We start from the raw sequence: 10,320 nt of genomic DNA, 5'->3' as shown, positions 1-10,320 counted from the left end.
CCCCTTTTATTGACTTTTGAGGTCACTCAAAAAGTCTCTTTTTGCCTTTGTGCAAAAATTGACCGTGGTTATCTTGAGTTACCTCACCTCACCTCCACTTAGGGTTTAACCATAGTGTGGTTAGAGTTAGGATTTTCTAGAATTGCAAGTGGGTAGGAGAAGTTATTGATCCCTTTGGTGGTTGAGTTTGAAGCTTATTTAGAGGCCCTTCTTGGACTAGTGGAGGTTGTTACCCAATCTATACATTTAGAGAGGAGTTTTGAAGATTGAAGGAAGGAAGGGGAAACTCTACTCAAACTTGTTCATTTCCATTACCTCTTTGTGAAGGTAGGAATTCTCATCTCCCTTGTTCAGTTTTCATATTTGTTTCATGCTTATGTTACCTTGTTGTTGTTTCAATGTTTGTATGTTTGTGGGTATGTTGGGAAGATTTGAAAACCATGTTATTTTGGATGATTTCCTTTCATGTTTATGTTTGCAATTTTGGCGGTTTTTCTTGCATGGGAGTTTTGGTATTACTCACCCTTGGATAGTGCAGAGAAGAGGTAGAGAGGGTAGGGTGTTATGGGCCCCTACCCGTCAGCACAAACCTCATATGAGTATGGCATTTTAAAATGGAAGAGCGAAAGTTCTTGGTTAATAGCCCCGATTGGGCACCTGATTTGGTGTTGTGCTTGACTTCTCCTGTTGGAAGAATCCACCTTTCCCTAATGTTGATTCATTGTGAATCATATTGTGATAACCTTGTATGAATATGCATGTTTGAATTGTTCTTGGTCATGCTTTTGGTCACCTGATCAGATTTTGTTTCCTCCATGGTTCTAGAAATGTGTTGCAGAAAACATTATAAATCCCTTGATAAGGGTCATGAAGAAAATTCAATTAAATTGTTGAAATTTGGGATTGATATCCTATGTAAATTATATTTTAAACTTTGTTGTAAATGGCAATGAAGCCGGGTTTTCTTCTTGGTTCTTTCCCAGTTGAGCCTTTGAATCAAGTTTTCCAATAAAATTGATGTTTGAGTATAATTGGTTATCATGTGATTTAATCATGATTTAAATTTAGATGGATGCACATCAAAAATAGGATGGAATTGATGTTGATTAAATTTGGCAAAAATTTCAAGTTTTCTTGTATGTGGAAAATGAAAATTACGATCATGCATGTAGATTCAGTTTTCATGATTATTGAATCAAACAAGTATTGCATTATTGAATAAAATGGATAATTCATATTTTTGGTATGTTTAGGTTGTAATTAGGCTTTATGGATTTTCATTTAAAAAAAAATTATTGACAAAGGTCGAATTATTCCAATTTAAGACTTATAGGAGATCAAATGATTTTGGTATTAATGTTTTAAATCTATTCCAAAAAAAAATACACCTTGAAAAAAAAAAAAAAACTTGCCTTGAAATTTCTATACTTAGAAAACTTCATAAAAAAAAAAAGAGTTGCAAGAGAGTAAAACTCTCTGCCTTTTGTATGGGAGAGGCAATCAAATAGTTTTGGGCAACAAAGAATATTCTTTAAATGATCCTTTTTATTTAAATTTTGAAATTAAATAAAATTGAGTAAAAACATTGATATACTTGTTAAATTTACAAAGAAAATTTAAAAAAGTATATATGGCATCATATATTTAAATATCCTATGCTTACCAAATTAACTTTCTAATTTAATGCTTACACCCCCCTTGACTCTATCTACCCTTGTTTCTCCCTAGGCGAATTGATTGTTTAGTCATCATGCATACTGATGATGTCACCTGTCCCCTTTATACTTCTCCCCATCTCCTTTATTCTTCCTGAGCACTCAATATAAGTCTTGGTTTTGTGCTTTGGTGGGGGGGGGGGGGAACAAGACCTTGGATCTGACGAAAGAGTCTTCCCTTCCATTAAGCCCTGTCACATCCTGGGGTTGGGGATGTGCGCAAATCCCTTGTGCAACGTGCCCAACCTTTGGGAAGTGCTCATGTGGGGGGGTCAAATCAGCTTGGTTAGTGGCCAAGTGGGATGGTTAGGTTTAGGGTAGAGTAGAGTGTAGGTTACTAATAAGTTAGGTTAGTATTTGATGATAGTTAGTTTGTTTTGATAGATTTATTTATTAATAGTTTTAGTTGTAAGTTGTTTTTTAGTAGTTAGTTTTATTAATTTAAATTGTAAATTGTTTTAGATTTAGCAAGTTAGTAGGTTAGTAGTTTATGTTATTTTATTTATTTTTAATTGTTTTTAGTTAGTAATTTTATTAGTTAGAGATTAGTTTTTCTTGCTAGTAGTTTAATTTCATTTATTTGTAAGTTATTTTAAAGTTAGTTTGTAGTTATTAACTAAGTTGATTTTAAGTTAGTTAATATAATAAAGATTTAATTTAATTTGTATATTATGTTAGTTTAGTTGTTTAATTTAATTTAGAAGCTTTAAATTAGTTAGTTGTTAGTAAATTAAATTTATGTCTAGTTTATATTTCACATTATTAGCCTTTAATTTAAAGTTTGGGATTAATGTTTTGTTTTTAATTGTTATAATTGTTTTAGTTCATTCTAATTAGATAAAGTATGGTAAGTTAATTGGCTATTTGAAATAGGTTTAAACTCGGGTTTATTTGATTGGATATTACGATTAATCTAAACCCAATTTCATTTAGATTGTTATTAAAATAATTTTCACATGATTGTTAAGCAATGTAATAACGAATCAAATAAACATTGATATCAACCTTTGAACGAAAGTTTCAAAATCTTAACAATGTATTCATCCTCTAGAATTTTAAACTTAAGATGAATCGTAGTGAACCTTCACTTCCCTTGCAAGCGATCAGATTAAAACTTAGAGCTTTTTAATTATTAATTTTAAAAAAAAAATATTTGTGTGTTTTTGCCCTCATAGTTTGGGCATGACACCAATGAGCCCAAACTCACGATGATACCATGCCCATAACTCCCACAATGAACAAAACAATAAATCCTCATGAAGAGGATTTTGGGTTTTACTCTCCAACTTTCTAATTCAAAAGTGAGAAGTGAGGAATTAAATTCCTTTTTGGATATTTATTCACTTTTCGAGTGAATAATAGATTAGGGCAAATAACTAGCCAACCTAATTAAACTCAAAATTGACCCAAACGAAAATAGGCTATTCATAGAAATAAGAATTCATCTATGGCAAAGCTGCTAGAAATTAAAATAAATCAATTAAAAAGCTTGAAAACCCAAAAACACATTAATTTCCTTAACAACTTTTGTGACAATGCAAACTTCTAAATGCACAAACACGCTTACTGGTCTAATCACATAATGCAAATGAGTTCGGATTTAATAATCACCAAAAGGTTTAATTTAAACATTTAAAATAAGGATACATCGACCATACAAGGACAATAATGGTAAAATATGAATGGTTGAATCACTAACTCCATGTGCCACTACCAGGGATATAAATCCTACACACTAAACAACATGATCAAGTGCAATTGCATATAATAACATAGCCGAAGCAATAAATTTATTAAATCACCTAATTTAACCATTTATTTAATTATATTAAAATAATATATTTAAATCACTCACATTTGCATAAAGCATAACAATATAGGAATGAAGTAAATAACCATAGCATTAAATCCATCACCTAACATAATCAGAGGTATGTCCAAATACCAGATAACTAGATATCATCATAAAACACACTGTCATCTCAAAATGGCATTGCCATGCAATATGATCAACTGAACAACATAGTAGTCTAAAATCTATGATATTGAAATCAAGGTATAACATCTAACCCTCAGGTCCTCTCAAATATAAAACATCACATAAGTAACAGATATCTATTAGATCAAAATATAACAAGGTAAATGTCCACAACACATAACCAAATATTCCAACATGAACAATCCATTTCTAATTACTTAAGCATTTAATAATGATTGTTTAAACAACATTAAAAGGCACTTAAAATACATAAGTGAACACAGTCATAAACATGACTATCCACTGCTACAGAAACCTAGTCTAGTGTAGCATGGTAATAGTATACAATGCAATCTCTATACACATCTCAAGGTAATCACAGAACAACCTTATGAAACCACATCAATCCTGGTAAGAATTGGCACAAACCTTAGTGAACCATAAATCATATCATAATCTCATAGATAAAACAAAAGCATAAAGAAAACAACTGATACAGAAACATAAATCCAAACACCTCAACGGTGTAGACCACTTATGGTTATAATCATGATCCATCATAACAAAAGATCAACAAGGTTGCATCCATCAGAAATACTTACAAAAGTAAAATGGGAGAGGCACTACACATGTACTAAAATCAACCCCTAAGATCTAGGATATTCCCTACAAATTGCATATTTGATTCCATAGGCCAGTATTTTTTCCTATAATCATTGGGAGTATATAAATAGAAAATACCAAACTTAAGCTCTACCTTCACTATGTTGATCCAAAGATATCTTTATTGTATAGAAAAATATTATATGTAGATATGAAATACTTAGCTTATCTCTTAGAGAGTACAATAGTTTCACCTCCTCTCTACCCCTCATGTTTGTTGACAAATTGAGAGTAGTTCTTCCAAAGGAAGTAAGTTGCAACTTCTTGGAGGAAAATATTTAAGTATTATTATTTTGATTGAGAAACCTACTCATGATGTCTTTTTTATTAGAGGAATCAATTGAATATATGTTTTCATTAATTATAAAGGTGTGATCATAGAGAGAATATAATAATATTTTCACATCATCTAAGAAAGATAATCTTAATTACTTATCACTATCATGGACCATAAATTTTCATTTTTGAGCCATGGGTGTTGTCGAAGTCACCATTTATCTCATGCCAAGAATAACACTAATTGTTCCCTTGTGAAAGATATTTTTATTATCCTCTCTATTCTACAAAGAGTGCAAGATTCAACCTTTGCCTCAATTAAAAAAAAAGAGAAATCAAGTTAAAACCACACAACAATGTAAAAACCCTACAATCTACTTGTTTCTAAATTTAAATTAGATTTGGCTCATACATCATACCGAACCAAATATTGTCATTCCTAGACATAAAACATGCTTTCCTCAAGTCACTCCAAAAAAAAAGTTTTAGTTAAGCTATCAACAACAACATCAACCTAAATAGAATAAAGCATGAATTGTCCCTTCTATATTTTATTATCTTATTTGAACTCTATTTTTAATTGTATCCATAATTCTTTGTAGATTAGGATACATATACAAGGCATCATACATAGTCTTAGTTGTTACATATAAGACACCTTCATTAGCTAAAAACTACTACACTAATAGCTTCTCTATAAAAATGAGGGATATTAATATCCACCATTAGTTAAAGAAAATCTAATATCTTCGCATACCATGGTTTCAATCTATAAATTTGGACTTTTTTTTTTCAAATATCATCAATGTGAATTTGAGATTTGCCCTTACTATCAAAATCCTTCAATCCTTTTCCACATGAAGCCAAAGCTTCAATTTTTTATGCCTCATTTTTTGTTAAGACCCCAAGTTTCCCTAATAGATCTAATAAACATTTCAAATTTTCATTCGAATAATTCCTTCGGTTGCTTCCTCAAAATTAAAATTTATATAGACCATTTTTTTGATGCAATTGATTTAGCCTTATGTTTGTACATTCTTCTCTTTACCTTTTATATGATGGTGGCTTTAATATATCTTAATTTTACTGAATTTTATTATTAGCTATTTTACTTTAATTTGCACTAACCAACTCACAAATCTCATCTTCTACAAATAGGCGACAACATCTTCCACCTTCAAATTTTATTTTCTTTTGTTTTTTTTGATACAAAATCAGTCGAACACTAAATTACTTATTTTCTATTTATTATTTTTTTAAAGATTAATTATTGTTAAGTGTTAATCTTGAGTAGATTTGAACCCAAGACTTCCCCAATGAGAAGCCCACAATTTACCATGTTGCATTGTAGTTTAGTTATTTAGTTTTATTTTGCTCGATAATGGGTCAATATTAAGAACCACGTGGGACCTTAGCATAATCAAACCCAAGACCTCCTAAATGGGAGGCTTGTAGCTTAAAATTGTGTTGCAAGGTCATCCCAAGTTAATTAGTTAAATTATACCAATTCTTTTTCACTTAAAAGTATTAAAACTACTTTATATTAATTTTAGCATAAATTCATTTGTACTGTGGTTACAATATTTATAGAAGTAATAAATTATTTTTTTTAAAAAATGCATTAAAATAAAATACTCAATATGCAGAACCTTTCATCTTTGAGCAAGGCAATCTATAATCAGGCACTACAATTTCAACTATTCAAAAATGTTTATTACAAATTCAATAACATTGATAAGTGCAACTAATTCAAAACAAGTTGAGAACCCTAACTTCATGCTTATGAAAATTGTACATGGAAATTTCAAATCTTTTTTTTCACTATAGCTTACTTGGCAAGTCCCCTACTTTAACTAAGGTTTTAGGATCACATCATCAAATATTATGTCACACCAACATGATTTTTGCCAAGGTGTCTAAAATAACCTCCCATAGAATGAGAGTAATCATAAGATGTTAAGAACACCCATGATACTTGTACAATTAATGTGACATTACACGATTGGTTTCTTTTTACAATAAGGGACACATTTCATTCAATTATGAGAAATCATCATTGTCCAAAATAACCTTAAAGTCACAACTATTAGTATAATGTTGTAAAAATGTTGAAAAAATGTTGAATATTAAATCAAAAAGTGTGGGTATTAAATTATCAATTGCTATTACAACCATTGGAAGACATTAAGATACTCTAGATCCTCTCCCCTAGTTCAATTAAATTTCTCTTATATACATGCCTTCCATATCACACCTACATCTCCAACAATTAAATAAGACTGGATGGTCACCTTGAAAAAGGTGAGGAAAAAATCACACTTGACTTGAAGCCATTTCAAGGAAAGAAAAAAACTAAACCATACAATAATTTTAAGAAGAACTTGAAATACTATGAACACTTCCTCACACAATTCTTGAGTGAGATATTCCCCATCTCAATAATTGATGAAGCAAGTAAAGCCTCAAAAAATCTATTAAGTATGAACACCCTACTAATCATAGCTAACAACTATGCCACTATGAACACCCTCCAATAACTAAATATTCTAATATTTGGCGAGAGCTTTCTATGCTAGGAATAAGGTCACAATGTCTTGTCTTCACCCAACCTATGTGGTATCAAAGGGCATGACACACCAATGTCACCAATCACATTAAGAAGTTTAAGATAGACACATTGCATTTTATAGAAGGATTGTCCAATTCTTGCAATCTAACATTCATGTGCATTAATATGTAAACATTTATACAAATTTCAAACTCTTTTTTTTCTAAACACGAAATCTCACAATTTTTTTTGAAAACTTGTACAATCTTTCCATTCGAGAAAATTGAGCTCCAAAAATAGAAAGTTAAAGACTCATACATTCAAATACATTTCAATATTTGAAATCACAAGTTCAGTTTCAAAAGATATTTTACTCATATATATTTTCTTTTTGGGGTCAAACTTGGTATATCACACTTAAATGAACATTTGAGTTTTTGAGAATTTTAGGTGAAAGTTATCTCGAGATATTTAAGAGAGAGTTAATTAATGTTCTTATGGCCATTGAAGGAGAATTAAATATAAAGTGTCCAAGAATACATCCACATTGAAAATACACCATGAGACTTAAAAAATAACTCATATAAATAAAATGTGGATTGAGCACTTTCCTTAAATTTGTTAGTTAAGACCCTAACAAATCTCAACGAGAAGTGGACGTGCCACATGAATAACAAACCAATATCCATATCACCATCACTACACCATGACCAAATATTCTCATCACCCACATGGTACTTCTTACTTGAGAATAGGATGTCCCATTTGATTCTCCACCATTAAATTGTTTCTTCATTAACGACTATTTTTTTCCACCTATAAAGTCAATGAGAATTATACATGTGCTTACGATTGATAATTGACACACAACAATAGTGGGTTAGATTGAACAAGTACAGGTTTAGATTGTTGGATTTATGTCTACATAGTATTTTAATAGGGCTTGTCACAACAATAGTGAGTTAGATTGAACAAGTATAGATCCAGATTGTTGGATTTAATGTCTACACAGTATTTTAATAGGGCTAGTTTTGAAAAGAAAAAAATGTGGGTAAGAATGTGTATCTTATTAGAGAAAATAGGTAATAGAGCTACACTAAATGACCATATTTATGAAATTTTTCCTATAATTAAAGTTTTAGGAAGATTGTATTGCTTGAATTCTCTTTGAATAAATGAGTAAGTTATAATGATAGCAACTTGATACCATTTCAATGTGGCTTTATGTAATTCTCTAGCCGATCTTCATGTATTGGGTTCATAAGTGTGGTTCCAAAGTGAATAAGTGGCTATTGTCCATAAAAATAAGAGAAAGTCACTTGATCTAACTTATTTTGTTCCTCTAAATATGATATAAAAGACCCACAATTGATTTTATTTATACCTATAAATCACAATGTCTAATAGTAAATCTCTAAAAATAGCATGATCATTGACAATTAATAAATCATGCGATCTAATGATCACTCAAACAACAACCTAAGAACAACATTAGAATTTAATGAACTATTAGAACCTTATCTTCCCACCAATTTTATAAGTTATAGTCAAATATATGAATATCCTTATATTTTTAGTTAAAAATTATGCACATAAATAATATGTATATATAAGCTTCCAAAATTTATTAAAAAAAAAAATAATATATTGATATAAAAATATATATGACATATATTCTATCTCAATATATAAAATTGAAACAAATGTGAGGTATTACCTTAGATGATGCAATATTAGAGGAATCTAAATCTTTTTATAAATAATAAATAATAATTGACACATTAAAACATTCTTTTATTGTAGTCAAAGGATAGAACTGGAAGAAAGCTGTGGCAAACAAACACAATTTCCATAGCTATTATTCTTAACATTACAAGATTGAAAGTAACACAGCTTACTTTGTCTTTCTCCTTTCCCACATACCCATAAACGAAAGTCAAATCATATATCTCTACAAATTATAAATATTTTTAAAAACCATGGTTATCTTGCAGACGTCTGTTTGAAACAAAGAAAAGAAAAACTGTGGGAAGACTTTTGATGGGGAGCTAAATAATCAATTTACATAAGTAATAACAATGACCCATCTCTCACAATTCTAATATGAAGACTTTAATAATCTTGGTGTTCTTCCATTTAATTGGACTGTGGACATCTGTAGAGTTGTAGTGAAAGATACTAACTAAACCTCCATATATGTTTACATCTTTCACCAAGTGTTATTTTCTCAAGATTAAAACAAAGATTGCGTATAAACTCTTCAAAGGCCTAACTTTGATGTAAACAAATTATTATAGAGATTTTTAAGTGTTAAGTTATTTTGATAGGCTGGTGGAAATCTCTTCTTTTATACGATACAGTATTCTTAGAATTATAACTAAACAAACACATCTACACGGCTATAAATTTATATTGCTGGTCTGCCAATGTAATATTGAAATATTTGACTTACATATAGGCGTGAATAAAATAAAATGTTATGGACAAATTTTCAAGGATGTGTGTTTCTTCTTGCGTGAAGGAATACACTAGATAGAAACTACGAGGGATCTTCTTTTAAGTTTGAATAATCTATTTTGTTCAAATTGTATTTAAGTCAATAGGTTTATTGTGGGACCTTTGTTTCCAAAAATTGTTATTTTGATGAAAATATTGGAAGACTCTTTATAGGTTTTTGGATTTTGATTGATATTTGATGGAAATATTATAAGACTTATTAGTTTTCTAATTTTTCTAGATTGATTTTTCTTTTTCGATGATGAATAAAAATAACACCTTCTTTCCTATTGGCAACTTTCTAATTTGTCCGATGTTTCTATAAAATGTGTTATGGGAATGAAGTTCTAATAGCCACCAGATTTTCATTGGAAACTCTTTTTGCAAATCAACGTATTTTTAAGTGGCTAATATTTGTAAATTGGCTAATTTTAGAAATTTTTGGCTGCTAATTTGGCTAATAATTTTAAATTTAACACAACCTAAATCACCATATTTTAATAAATTTTTGCTTTAAATTTTTAAAATCATTCAATAATTGGGTAAGTGCACCAAGTTGTGGTGCCAAAAGGGGGGTATATGAGGACACCTTTTTTTTTTTTTTTTTCTGAAATCAACAATTTCTAAACTTAAACAAGAATTTG

This window comes from Cupressus sempervirens, chromosome 8, assembly GCF_028749045.1.
Source record: "Cupressus sempervirens isolate cs-2001-9-10 chromosome 8, ASM2874904v1, whole genome shotgun sequence".
Classification (NCBI taxonomy): domain Eukaryota; kingdom Viridiplantae; phylum Streptophyta; class Pinopsida; order Cupressales; family Cupressaceae; genus Cupressus; species Cupressus sempervirens.
This window is presented reverse-complemented; position numbering follows the sequence as displayed.